The sequence below is a fragment of the Phocoena sinus genome, chromosome 16 (assembly GCF_008692025.1).
Source record: "Phocoena sinus isolate mPhoSin1 chromosome 16, mPhoSin1.pri, whole genome shotgun sequence".
NCBI lineage: Eukaryota > Metazoa > Chordata > Mammalia > Artiodactyla > Phocoenidae > Phocoena > Phocoena sinus.
In genome coordinates, this window is record NC_045778.1 from 36,815,589 (window position 1) to 36,830,817 (window position 15,229).

Here is a 15,229-nt window from a genome sequence, read left to right on the forward strand (position 1 = left end):
TAAACCCAAGGAGAAACACGCAGAGACACATAATAATCAAATTGGCAAAAATAAAGACAAAGAAAAATTATTGAAAGCAACAAGGGAAAAACGACAAATAACATAGAAGGGAACTCCCATAAGGTTAACAGCTGATTTCTTAGCAGAAATGCTACAAGCCAGAAGAGAGTGGCATGACATATGTAAAGTGATGAAAGGGAAGAACCTACAACCAAGATTACTCTACCCAGCAAGGATCTCATTCAGATTTGATGGAGAAATCAAAAGCTTTACAGACAAGCAAAAGCTAAGGGAATTCACCACCACCAAACCGGCTCTAAAACAAATACTAGAGGAACTTCTCTAAGTTGGAAACACAAGAGATGAAAAGGACCTACAAAAACAAACCCATGACAATTAAGAAAATGGTACCAGGAACATACATATTGATAATTACCTTAAACGTGAATGGATTAAATGCTCCAACCAAAAGACAAAGGCTTGCTGAATGGATACAAAAACAAGACCCATATATATGTTGTCCACAACAGACTCACTTCAGACCTAGGGACACAGTCAGACTGAAAGTGAGGGGATGGAAAAAGATATTCCATGCAAATGGAAATCAAAAGAAAGGTGGAGTAGCAATACTCATATCAGATAAAATAGACTTTATACTAAAGAATGTTACAACAGACAAGGAAGGACACTACATAATGATCAAGGGATCAATCCAAGAAGATATAACAGTTATAAATATATATGCACCCAACATAGGAGAACCTCAATACATAGGGCAACAGCTAACAGCTATAAAAGGGGAAATCGACAGTAACATAATAACAGTGGGGGACTTTTAACACCTCACTTACACCAATGGACAGATCTTCCAAACAGAAAATTAATAAGGAAACACAAGCTTTAAATGACACAACAGACCAGATTGATTTAATGGATATTTATAGGACACCCCATCCAAAAACAGCAGATTACACTTTTTTCTCAAGTGCGCACAGAACGTTCTCCAGGACAGGTCACATCTTGGGTCACAAATCAAACCTCAGTAAATTTAAGAAAACTGAAATCATATCAAGCATCTTTTCTGACCACAACTCTATGAGATTAGAAATTAATTACAGGGAGAAAAACGTAAAATACACAAGTATGTGGAGGCTAAACAATACGTTACTAAATGACCAGGAGATCACTGAAGAAATCAGAGGATATCAAAAGATACCTAGAGACAAATGACAATGAAAACATGAGGATCCAAAACCTATAGGATGCAGCAAAAGCAGTTCTAAGAGGGAATTTTATAGCAATACAAGCCTACCTTAAGAAATAAGAAAAATTTCAAATAAACAATCTAAACTTACACCTAAAGGAACTAGAGAAAGAAGAACAAACAAAACCCAAAGTTAGCAGAAGGAAAGAAATCATAAAGGTCAGAGCAGAAATAAATGAAATAGAAAAAAGAATACAAAAGCAAAGATGAATAAAACTAAAAGCTGGTTCTTTGAGAAGATAAACAAAATTGATAAACCATTAGCCAGCCTCATCAAGAAAAAGAGGGAGAGGACTCAAATCAATCGTATTAGAAATGAAAAAGGAGAAGTTACAACAGACACTGCAGAAATACAAAGCATCCTAAGAGACTACTACAAGCAACTCTATGCCAATAAAATGGACAACCTGGAAGAAATGGACAAATTCTTAGAAAAGTATAACCTTCCAAGACTGAACCAGGAAGAAATAGGAAATATGAAGAGGCAAATCACAAGTAATGAAATTGAAACTGTGATTAAAAATCTTCCAACAGGCTTCCCTGGTGGCCCAGTGGTTGAGAGTCCACCTGCCCATGCAGGGGAAACGGGTTCGTGCCCCGGTCCGGGAAGATCCCACATGCCGTGGAGCGGCTGGGCCGTGAGCCATGGCTGCTGAGCCTGCGCATCTGGAGCCTGTGCTCCGCAACGGGAGAGGCCACAACAGTGAGAGAGGCCCATGTACCGCAAAAAAAAAAAAAAAAAAAAAAAAAATGCTTCCAACAAACAAAAGTCCAGGACCAGATGGCTTCACAGGTGAATTCTATCAAACATTTAGAGATGAGCTAACACCCATCCTTCTCAAACTCTTTCAAAAAAACTGCAGAGGAAGTAACACTCCCAATCTCATTCTCTGAGGCCACCATCACCCTGATACCAAAACCAGACAAAGATGCTGCAAAAAAAAGAAAATTAGAGACCAATATCACTGGTGAATACAGATGCAAAAATCCTGAACAAGATACTAGCAAACAGAATCCAACAACACATTAAAAGGATCGTACACCATGATCAAGTGGGATTTATCCCAGGGATGCAAGGATTCTTCAATACACGCAAATCAAGCAACGTGATACACCATATTAACAAATTGAAGAAGAAAAACCATATGATCCTCTCAATAGATGCAGAAAAAGCTTTTGACAAAATTCAACACCCATTTATGATAAAAACTCTCCAGAAAGTGGGCATAGAGGGAACTTACCTCAACATAATAAAGGCCATATATGACAAACCCACAGCAAACATCATTCTCAATGGTGAAAAACTGAAAGCATTTCCTCTAAGATCAGGAACAAGACAAGGATGTCCACTCTCACCACTATTATTCAACATAGTTTTGAAAGTCCTAGCCATGGCAATCAGAGAAGAAATAAAAGGAATACAAACTGGAAAAGAAGAAGTAAAACTGTCACTGTTTTCAGATGACATGATACTATACATAAAGAATCCTAAAGATGCCACCAGAAAACTATTAGAGCTAATCAATGAATTTGGTAAAGTTGCAGGATACAAAATTAATGCACAGAAATCTCTTGCATTACTATACACTAATGATGAAAAATCTGAAAGAGAAATTAAGGTGAATTCTATCAAACACTCCCATTTACCACTGCAACAAAAAGAATAAAATATCTAGGAAAAAACGTACCTAGGGAGACAAAAGACCTCTATGCAGAAAACTCTAAGACAGTGATGAAAGAAATTAAAGATGATACAAACAGAGAGATATACCATGTTCTTGGATTGGAAGAATCAATATTGTGAAAATGACTACACTACCCAAAGCAATCTACAGATTGAATGCAATCCCTATCAAATTACCAATGGAATTTTTTTTTTTTTTTGCAGTACGTGGGCCTCTCACCGTCCTGGCCTCTCCTGTTGCAGAGCGCAGGCTCAGCGGCCATGGCTCACGGGCCCAGCTGCTCTGTGGCATGTGGTATCCTCCCGGACTGGGGCACGAATCTGTGTCCCCTGCATCGGCAGGCGGACTCTCAACCACTGCGCCACCAGGGAAGCCCCAACCAACGGCATTTTTTACAGAACTAGAACAAAAAATCTTAAAATTTGTATGGAGACACAAAAGACCCCAAATAGCCAAAGCGGTCTCGAGGGAAAAAAACAGAGCTGGAGGGATCGGACTCCCTGACTTCAGACTATACTACAAAGCTACAGTAATTAAGACAACATGGTACTGACACAAAAACAGAAATACAGATCAGTGGAACAGGATAGAAAGCCCAGAGATAAAACCATGCACCTATGGTCAACTAATCTATGACAAAGGAGGCAAGGATATACAATGGGGAAAAGACAGCCTCTTCAATAAGTGATGCTGGGAAAACTGGACAGCTACATGTAAAAGAATGAAATTAGAACACTCCCAAACACCATACACAAAAATAAACTCAAAATGGATTAGAGACCTAAATGTACGACCGGACACTATAAAACTCTTAGAGGAAAACATAGGAAGAACACTCTTTGACATAAATCACAGGAATATCTTTTTTGATCCACCTCCTAGAGTAATGGAAGTAAAACCAAAAATAAACAAATGGGACCTAGTGAAACTTAAAAGCTTTTGCACAGCAAAGGAAACCATAAACAAGACGAAAAGACAACCCTCAGAATGGGAGAAAATATTTGCAGACGAATCAAAGGACAAAGGGTTAATCTACAAAATATATAAACAGCTCATGTAGCTCAATATTAAAAAAACAAATAACCCAATCTAAAAATGGGCAGAAGACCTAAATAGACATTTCTCCTAAGAGGACATACAGATGGCCAAGAAGCACATGAAAAGCTGCTCAACATCACTAATTATTAGAGAAATGCAAATCAAAACTACAGTGAGGTATCACCTCACACCAGTTAGAATGGGCATCATCAGAAAATGTACAAACAACAAATACTGGAGAGGGTGTGGAGAAAAGGGAACCCTCTTGCACTGCTGGTGGGAATGTAAATTGCTACAGCCACTATGGAGAACAGCATGGAGGTTCCTTAAAAAACTAAAAATAGAATTACCATATGACCCTGCAATCCCACTACTGGGCATGTACCCAGAGAAAACCATAATTCAAAAAGACACATGCACCCCAGTGTTCATTGCAGCACTGTTTACAATAGCCAGGTCATGGAAGCAACCTAAATGTCCATCAACAGACGAATGGATAAAGGAAGATGTGGTACATATATACAATGGAATATTACTCAGCCATAAAAAGGAACAAAACTGGGTCATTTGTAGAGACGTGGATGAATCTAGAGACTGTCATACAGAGTGAAGTAAGTCAGAAAGAGAAAAACAAATATCGCATATTAACGCATATATGTGGAACCTAGAAAAATGGTACGGATGAACTGGTTTGCAGGGCAGAAATTGAGACACAGATGTAGAGAACAAACTTATGGACACCAAGGTGGGAAAGCAGCAGCAGGTGGTGGTGGTGGTGGTGTGATGAATTGGGAGATTGGGATTGACATGTATACACTGATGTGTATAAAATGGATGACTGGGCTTCCCTGGTGGCGCAGTGGTTGAGAGTCCGCCTGCCGATGCAGGGGACACGGGTTCGAGCCCCGGTCCAGGAAGATCCCACATGCTGCGGAGCAGCTGGGCCTGTGAGCCATGGCTGCTGAGCCTGCACGTCCGGAGCCTGTGCTCCGCAACGGGAGAGGCCACAGCAGTGAGAGGCCCGCGTACCACAAAAAAAAAAAAAAAAAAAATGGATGACTAATAAGAACCTGCTGTATAAAAAAATAAATAAAATTCAAAAAAAGAAACGTATCAATTCATGAAAATCTATCTTATATGTATACACTAGCAATAATCTGAAAAAAATTATGAAAAGAATTCCATTTTAAATGTCAACATTAATATTTAGGAATATATTTAATCAAGATACAAGACTTGTTTTTATGTATGTAGAGTTGTCAGTATGTTCAAAATTACTGGAAAGTAAATTACTTTTCAAAACACCATGTCAATACCATGCTGGAAAAGCAGAGAAAACATCAAACTTCATATAGAGGCCAGCCTTACCCAGATCCAGTTCACCCAAAGTCCACACGTAATTTAGAGGCACTGTGGGAAGATTATATTAGGAGCCACTTTCTTCCGTGTTGTGGATGACCTGGATGTGGTAGAAAGAGTTGGGTTTTTGAATTCCAATTTTACACATCATTCCACCAACAAATTACTAGAAATAATGCATTCAGTAAAGTAACAAAATCAATGCACAAAAATCAGTTGAATTTCTAAACACTAACAATGAACCATCAGAAAGAGAAAAAAAACCCTATTTACAATTCCATCAAAAAGAATGAAATGGTATTCATTTAAATTTATGAATAAATTTAACCAAGGACGTGAAAGACCTGCACATGGAAAACTTTTAAGACACTGATGAAGAAATTGAAAAAGAACACAAATAAAGGGAAAGATATCCTGTCCTCATGGAATGGAAGAATTAACGTTGTTAAGATTTCCATTCTACCCAAAGCAATGGACATAGTGAATGCAATCCCTACCAAATTTCAATGGTACTTTTTACAGAAACAGAGCAAATCATCCTAACATTTGTATGGAACCACAAAGGACCCCAATTAGCCAAAGCGATCCTCAGAAAGGAGAACAGGCATCTCGCTCCTTGACCTCACGCTACAGCAGGAAGCCACAGTCACCAAAAGTGTGGACTTGGTACAAAAACAGGCATGTGGGCAACAGGAACAGAACAGAGGGCCCAGAATTAAACCCATGTGGATGGGGTCAGTTAATTTATGACAAACGGGCCAAGGACACACCAAGGGGAAGGACAGTCACCACAATAAGCAGTGCTGGGAAAAATGGATACCACATAAGTCATGCCGGTTACACTGACCACAAAACTGACGAAAACCCAGTTTTCAACATGAAGCCCTTCCTGGGTCGTATGAAGATGGACCGCCCCTCAGCAGTCAGTCGCACACAGGAAACTTCTCCCCACTTTTCCTCACCTTTTCCTCCCGGTCGTAAGGAAACTCAGCTCCAGTCTGCATGGACGCAGTCCTGTGTTGTTCTGAAGCTGAACCCCAGCGAGCCCTAAGGAGACTGAGCTCCTGTTGGCAGAGACGCTGTCAGCGAGGCATCCCAGGCCCAAGCGGGTGCCTGAGGCAACAGAATTCCTTTCAGGCGCGCAGAGCCAAGGCCCAGGTGGAATGCGCATGCGCCACGGGTCAGCGAGGTGGGCCTGGCCCCCCTGTGGACAGTCCCGGAACTGCAGGCCGCGCCTCACTCACAGTTCACTGGTGACAGCGCTCCCTGCAGGCAGAACTGCTGAATCCATTAAACTGTGGAAATTCAAACTGAAATGGAGATAGCACTCCACAACTTTCTTAAAAATAGTTAAGGAACAATTAATTAGAAACCGCATGGAATGAAATGAATGTGGATGCAAACTTACACAAAATTCACTCAAAATTATTCATAGAAAAAATTTAAATACAAAACTATTCAAAATTATAGAACACAAGAAAATTGACAGGAGCTTGGGTTTGGTCATGTAGATCATGAGCTCCAAGTTTTAACAAAAAACACAAAAAGCCAATCCACAAAGAAAAAGAAGGAATATCATGGACTTTGTAAAATTAAAGATTTCTACTCTGTGAAAGGGCTTATTCAGAAAATCAGAAGACAAGCCACAGACTGAGAAATATATTTGTAAACACACGTCTAACAAAGGATTTGTTTCAAAATATACAAAGAACTCTAACACAAACCCCATTAAAAATAGGGAAAGCTCTGAATAAACACCTGATCAAAGAATTACACAGATAGTACACAAAACCATGCCCATGACCAGGGGCAGAGAAACAATGGTCCAGCACAAGTCCCTAAGTCATGTGTGACCCTAGACTAGTCCTGTCCTTCCTGGAGGCCTCAGAGGGATGGAGAGGGAAGAAGGGAAAGAGGGCCAGTTATGCTTAAACCTAACTCTAACCCTGAACACTCTCGCCACTTTCGTTCCAAGGTCTAGGAAGTCCTAGCCATACTAATTAGATGAGAAAAATAAAAGGAATCTAATGGCAGAGGAAAAAGTAAAACTGTCACTGTTTGTAGATGACATGGTACTCTATAGAACAGCCTGAAGAAGACACCCCAAAACAGATAGGACCCATTGGAAAATTCAGTTAAGTTGCAGGATAGAAAATTAATCTACAGAAATCGGCTGCATTTCTGTACACTCACAACAAACTATCAGAATGAGAAATTAAGAAAACGACTCCACTGACAGTAACAATAAAATAAAATACGTAAGGGTTACATCTAAACCAGGTAGTAAAAGACCTGTACTCAGAAAACTGAAAGACCTTGATGAAAGAAATTGAAGACCACACAAACAAATGGAAAAATATGCTGTGCTAATGGATTTGAACAATTCTTATCGTTAAAATGATTCCACACCTCACGGCAATCTAGAGATTCAATACCATTCCTATCATATCAAAATACCAACGGGATTATTTGGAGAACTAAAACAAAGAATTCTAAAATGTGTATGGAAACACAAAAGAACCTGAAAAGTCAATACAATCTTAAGAGAAGTACAAACCTGGACATGTTACGCTCCCTGATTTCAAACTATACTACAAACCTAGAATCATCAGAACAATATGGTATTGGCACCAAAGAATCACACATAGATCCATGGAACAGAACTAAGAGCACAGAAATAAACCCACACATTATGGTCAGTTCATCTATGACAGAGGAGGTGAGAATATACAATGGGGAAAAGATAGCCTCTTCGATAACTGTGTTGGGAAAACTGGACAGCTACATGCACGAGAATCAAACTGGAATCCTTACTCATACCATCTATAAAAACCTCAAAATGAATCAAATACTTCAATGTAAGACCTGAAGCCATAAAACTCCTAGAAGAAAACATATGCAGTATACTCTTTGACATCAGTCTGAGTAATATTTTGGGGATCTGTCTCCTTAAGCAAGGGAAACAAAAGCAAAAGAAGCCAATGGGACTTCATCCAACTGAAAAGCTTTTCAACGGCAAAGGAAACCATCCACAAAATGAAAAGGCAGCTTACTGAATGTGAGAAAATATTTGCAAACAATATATCTGGTAAGGGGTTCATATCCAAAATAGACCAAAAACTCACACAATTCAACCTCCAAAAAACAAAAACCAATTAAAAAATTGGCAGAAGATCAAGCATTTTCCCAAAGAATATATACAGATGGGCAACAGACACATAAAAGGATAAACAATATCACTTATCATCATGGAAATGCACACCCAAACCACAATGAGATTATCACCTCACACCTGAAAGAATGGCTATCAACCAAAAGACAACAAATAACAAGTACTGGCAAAGATGTGGAGAAAAGGGAACACTCATGCATTTTTTTTTTTTTTTACCCTCATGCATTTTGTTGGGAATGTTCATTGGTATAGCCACTATGGAAAACAGTATGGAGGTTCCTCAAAAAATTAAAAGTAGCACTACCATATGATACAGGAATTAATTATACCAGGCCACCACTCTGATTCCACCCAGGTAACCCTATGTCCCCTCCTTGTATGTGTGGATGTAGGGGGTTTATGTGGAGTGGGTCTACTTCAAGCAAGAGCAGGTCAGAAGCCTGGTGAGCTGGTCATATCCACACTCCAGGTCAAAGCTGGCTGGGTGGGATGTGGAGAGCTGGGGCAGCGCCCTTTTGCCCGAGGTTTATCCCAAGCCCTCTAGAGGCATCTCTTTCCTCCCAGGTGGATATATGAGCAGACACGGGTCTGTGCCTGATCTGGAAGCAGAAGGTCTAGTAGGCAGGAGAAGTGGCGATAAGATAAAGGCCTGGCAGGGCTCTGATACATCTGGGCCAGGCTGGCTGCTGGTCACTGTCATTGCAGAGCCCCACCCCACAGAGCCACAAGGAGCTTGATGGCGACACTTAATCCATCTCCCCAAGTGAGGGGCCACCGCACCACACTGCCAACGAGGGCCAACGCAGCATCCTGGTGAGTGTGTCCATGGAGGGTTCTCCAGAACCAGGGCCCAGAGATGAATGGGAAAGGCCTCCTGCCCGCATACCGCCCAAGCCATTCTCCAGGGTCCCTTCCTGGGCTTATGTGCAGCTCAGCACATCCAGCTCTGACCTGGAACACTATGTCAACCTTCCCCTGAGTCAGCTGGAGGACCTGGAGCCCTTTGGCAGAGACCAAAGGTGGGAAGGCCGGGGGTGGGTGCATGTGAGTGTGTGGGAGGGGTGAGTTCTAGGCCACACAGGGAGGAGTACCCAGAGGCTGGTGTTGGGCCAGGAGCAAAGACTGGCCCCAAACTACCCATCTGGTGGACTGCAGTCTGAGAAATTCCTGGGCTGGGCCTTCTCTGGAAGGCTCTGGGAAGATTTCTGTCCTTGGAAAGGGACATGGAAAGGCAGGCATGTGGGTAATCTTTTCTTCTCTCACAGCTCCAGCCAGAGACCTAGAGCCAGGTCAAAATTCACCACCCCTGCAGGGAGAGCATGCACCAGCTCTTGCGGGAGACCTAAAGCCATTTCAGAAACCACCACACACCCAGGCAGAGCTGGCTCTGCAACCACCACTGCTGTCAACTCCCGATCTACACCATCAACCCACTCCCCCACCCAAAATTTACTTTCCTTCCCCTGTAGTGGTTTGCGTTTGTGTGGTTTGTAATTTTATTTTTTTCCCCACATTTATGGCATCCCGTCCTTTATGTTTTACGTGTGAGATAATAAAATTTAAACATTTTCTATTTTAAATTGTGCAATTAAGTATTCACAACGCTGTGCAAATATCACCACTGAATAGTTTCAGACTATTTAATTCCCCCCAAATAACACCCTGTATCCAAAGCACGCACTCCCCATTCCTCCCTACCCCAGCCTCTCACAACCCCTAATCCTCTTCCTTTACCTGTTTCTTTACCTATTCTAGATGTTTCCTATAAATGAAACTATACAAAAGGTGACTTTTTGTGTCTGCCCACATATTTTAAGAGGGGACTGGTGAATTTTTATTTTTTTAAAATTTGAAATAGCATTTTTGTTATTTGAAAGGGAAATCCAGATGGATTAAAGATGAGAGGTATAAAACGAAGCCCTTTTAGTAAATATATGCAGAATCTCGGGGTAGGCACTCTTCTAAGTGTGACACCTAAGCCGGAAGATAGAAGGGAAATGCTTAGCTCCTCCTGTGGCATTAGTCTAAAACCATGGATTTTTACGACCCAACAAGTAAATCATAACATATTCAAATATGGTTATTTATGATATGGGAGTGTCATAGGGTGGAACAGAGAATGTGACAAATAATCTGATTTAGAAATGTATGAAAAAAACTCACTGTTATTGGGCAAAAGGTACTTGACCTAGTTAGCTACAGAAAAGAATGGAATCTGTAGAACAAAGGCAAACTGTGCCATACCTAAATACTGGACTCTGTAAGTTCTTTCCATGGTGTTAGTAGCTAACAATACTGAAACTACTATATCTGTACTAAGCTGGAATGGAGCAAGCAATAAATTCAATGAATGACAAATGTTGGAAGCCAGGTTTCTTACCGTTGGAGTGGGAAGTTACAGATAAGCAAAGGCAGATGGTTACAATACTCATGTAATAATGGACAGATTACATTTCCTCAACTTTAAAAAACTTTGTGCGTCAAAAGGTGCTATCAGAAAGTGAAAACACAGCCCACAGAACTGAAGAAAATATGTGCACATGTTATATCTGACAGGAGTCTGTCCTTCAGAATACGTCAAGAACTTTTACAAATCATCCACAAAAAGACAACCCAAATTTTAAAATGGAAAAGGACCTGAACACACCTTTCTCCAGACAAGAAACATAGATGGTCAACAAGCACATAAAAAGATGTGTACGAAGATAAAAAGAAACCCACAAGATGGAATTATGTCAGAGGAAAGCAGGAGCAAATAGAAAGAGCTCTCAATAGCCGAAGCAGGAATGAATTGAGCAGCCAAATACTGTACTGCTGGATTATGACCAAAAGCTTCAAATAACTTTCTGGGTGGGGTGTCCACGCTGGTGAAAAGAAATGATTAGATAGTGTTTTGTTGTTTTTTAATGAGTACCATTGAATAGAAATCTCCTACGTTTAAGTATTCCAAATAGCTGATGTAGATATTCAGCCACTCATTAAGGAGATGGGGCTAACTCCCCGCTCCTGAAGTGTGAGTGCCGCACAGTAACTTCATCCTGAAGAAGACGCAAAGTATGGACTTGGGGAAAAAGTAACTTCACAGTGGGGAAAATATGACAAAAACTACCTCAGCCAGGAGGGCAAAGTTAACATGAACAGTGTTGCTTCGATGTGTGTTCCTATGATATAAAGTAATGAGAAAGCACTTTACCTCTGTGATATGCTTCCTTAAAACCCATGACCCCATTCTAATCGCAAGAAAAACATCAAGTAAATCCCAATGCAGAACAGTCTACAAAGTACCTGACTAGTCCTCCTCAACACTACCTAGGTCATTGAGAGAAGGATAGTGTGAGAAAATGTCAAAGCCAGAAAGATCCTAAAGTGACATGATGACTCAATGCCATGTGATACCCTGGATGGGATCCTAGGACAGAAAAAAGGGAGAACGAAGGGAACCCGAATAAAATATGGATTTTAGTTAGTAGTAAGGTATCCATATTTGTTCATTAACTGTGACAATTCTGTAGAAAACGAATGAAAGGTGAAATTAAAGGGTGAATACAACAAGCTATTGCATCCAACTATAAATCTAGGATAAAACAGTGATTTCCTAACAATATACAAACAAAATGAACCGTAAAATATGGAAAATACAAGCAGACCAATTAACCATGCTATGACCCTTTCTCCCTGCTAGTTCTCTCGTTGTTCTGGGGTTTTCCTCTCCTGGGACATAGAAGAACGGGGATAGAGTTGTTTGGCAGCTCCCCTTAGATCTGACCCCACCTCTTCCCCAGACATGCCCTATCCAATGAGGACACATGCCAGAAGCAGTCTCAGGAATCACTGATCCTGATGAGTCAGGACTTCCTGGATTACAAGGGACTAGACACACTTACTCAAGTAAAATAAATTAACATTATTTTAAATGATAGAAATAAATTAATACTTACAAGAGACAAGTTGAAGAGTGGGTTTGAGGTGTCAGGTCCAATGGCTCACGTTCTTGTAGTATATGTCCTGCTGAATGCTTTGGGGTGGTCCCATTCACCGGCACAGTCTCTCTCACTGCATCCACAGCCACCAGCAACTCCAAGATGACACCCACACAACATCCATTCTACCAGGAAGGGTTTCTCCTTCCCTAGGGTTCCATGAAAACTCATGACTTTGAATGCCTTTGGCCTGGCTTGGGTCACATTCTCACCCTTGAACCGATCACAGCAAGCAGAGGATGAAAAATGGGATTGGCTAGATGTGGATCATACAGCCATCTTCCAGGTGGGTGGAATATAAGGTCAGCCCCCTGAAACTGTTTGGACTGGAAGCAGGTGAGATGTAGTTCCAAAAGGAAAGCTGAGGTGCTGCAGCTGGACATGAGGACAGATGCTGGCTCGGCAAAAGCGGCAGATTCTGTATCACTGACAGTCCACTGCATGGCACAGAATCGGAAGCACAAAGTAGGAAGGGATTCACTTAGGGTCAGGGGCTGTAGCCACCCATCCGCTGCTCCCGCTATCCTCCCATGACAGCAAAAACTTCTTCCATTTGCTGAAAAGCAAGGCTGCTGCTGATGGTAAACACAAGGATCCTGCCTTGGTCACCGGGTCCCTGCATCATAGAGACTGTCCCAGAATAGCCCAGGTGCTCTCAGAAGGCACACGGACCTCGTTCTTGTTCCCGGGAAGTGGTTGCCTGCCCGCTGGCCACATTAATCACCCGTCCCCGAAGAACAATATTGCTCATTTTTCCAGTCTCTTCTCCTGCCTTTACAAAGAGCAGGTACCAAATGCTAGGGTGGTAAAGAAATTATTGCTCAATGAAGTACTGGGAGGCTCAAGGATTATTCAATACCATGGAATTCATAATCGGCAGGCTTTCCAAAGGCCACCTGGGTGTATATGACTCTCTAGTAACACGCAGTCCCTGTGAAACTGCCTCTTGGGAGGCCCAGCTGCTCCCATAGCTTTGATTCTTAAAGAGTATGAATGTCAAAAGTTTGTAACAGGGCTTCCCTGGTGGCACAGTGGTTGAGAGTCCGCCTGCCGATGCAGGGGACACGGGTTTGTGCCCCGGTCCGGGAAGATCCCACATGCCACGGAGCAGCTGGGCCCGTGAGCCATGGCCGCTGAGCCTGCGCGTCCGGAGCCTGTGCTCCGCAACGGGAGAGGCCACAACAGTGAGAGGCTCGCGTACTGCAAAAAAAAAAAAAAAAAAAAAAAAAAAAAGTTTATAACAACTGGAAGGCCAAAGGACTACAGGGCCACCGTCTGTTGTCTGTTGTATGGTTTTTGTGGCCAGGGCCACATTCAACATTTGGAGGGTTATTACCTCTCTCGGCAGGCTAAGAGGCTGTGAGGGAGAGGACCCTTTTCTCAACCACATGGATGTTGGGAACATAAACATGCCAAGGGGCTGTCTATGCTGCCCAGGTTGTTGTTCAATTGCCCAGCGGCAGGTTCAGCTCAGTAACTGGCCACAGGGCTTGACAGGGCCCAGGCTGGGCTGAGCTGGAGAACCACAGATGCCTGCTTGGATGGTCAGAGGTCAAGGGTTATCCTGTCTGAGACTTGATTTTCTACTGATGCCCGCTCAGATGGGACAGAGGATTCATGAAGTCGCAGAAGGGCCCCAGCTGCCCTCAAGAAGGCAGCACCTGAGGGTCAGCCTGTCACTGTACCCAGTCCTGTGTAAATCTGCACGTCTTCAGAGTGCCCTCGTGTCAGAGCTGTGCTGGAACCTGGGACTGCAAAGGCAGAGTGGGGCTGGCACCACCCCTTTCAGGCAGGAGGGAGGGAAGAGAGAAACCCTACATGACTTCTGACGGCCTCCACAGCCCTTGACTGAGGTTAAGGTCGATTTGAAACAGAGACAGTACAGACATTTCATTCGTCTCCCAAGAGCCCAGGACTGGGGGGAAGACAAACAATGATACAGCTCACCTACCTGACTCACGTGTGACCTTGGGAGAATCCTGTCCATCCTGGAGGCTTCAGAGAGATGGAGAGAGACAAGGACGGTGAGAACAGGTTATCCTTTAACCTAACTCTAACCCTCACCCTAACCCTAACATCCTAACCCTTTACCCTATTACCCTAAACCTAACAATCCTAACCTTGGATCCTAGACCCTCAATCCTGACACCTCAACTCTAATCCCTGACCCTGACCCTTTAACCATCACCCTAAACCCTGACACTGACTCTAAGCACAGACCTTAACCTTAGCAAAGTGGATGCCAAGGGATGACTCTATAATCTCTAAAATAAACCAAGGGAATAAATCCTCATGACCTTGCATTTAGCAGTGGTTTCTTCGATCTGACATCAAAGCTTAAGCAATGAATAAAATATAGATACACTGGATTTCCTCAAAGTTAATCATTTTATCCCATCAAAACTGCTATCCAGAAAGTTAGACAGTCCACAGAATGGAAGAAAATATTTGCACATGATATATCTAATAAGAGTCTGTTATCCAGAACATATCAAGAAACTCATCAACAGAAACACAAAGAACTCAATTTTTAAAATGCACAAAGGACTTGATCAGACTCTTCTCCAGACAAGACATGCAAATGGTCAACAAGGACATGAAAAGATGTCAAACATCAGTAGTCATGATGGAAATGCAAATTCGTACCGTAATGCAATACCCCTTCAAACACACAATTGTTATAGTCAAGAAAAATTAAAAACAATGAATATTGGCAACAATGCAGAGCAAA

The 15,229-nt window shown here is 42.0% G+C and overlaps 1 long non-coding RNA gene across 1 annotated transcript; it reads right to left on the bottom strand.

Annotated features, from left to right (window-relative positions):
- Positions 1-5,259: 5,259 nt before the first annotated feature.
- On the bottom strand, positions 5,260-14,503 carry LOC116741855. Its single transcript, XR_004346298.1, has 3 exons — positions 14,450-14,503; positions 12,457-12,935; positions 5,260-5,446 (listed from the first exon to the last, which is right to left on the bottom strand). It is a non-coding gene; the product is annotated as an uncharacterized LOC116741855 (long non-coding RNA).
- Between the last annotated feature and the right edge of the window lie 726 nt (positions 14,504-15,229).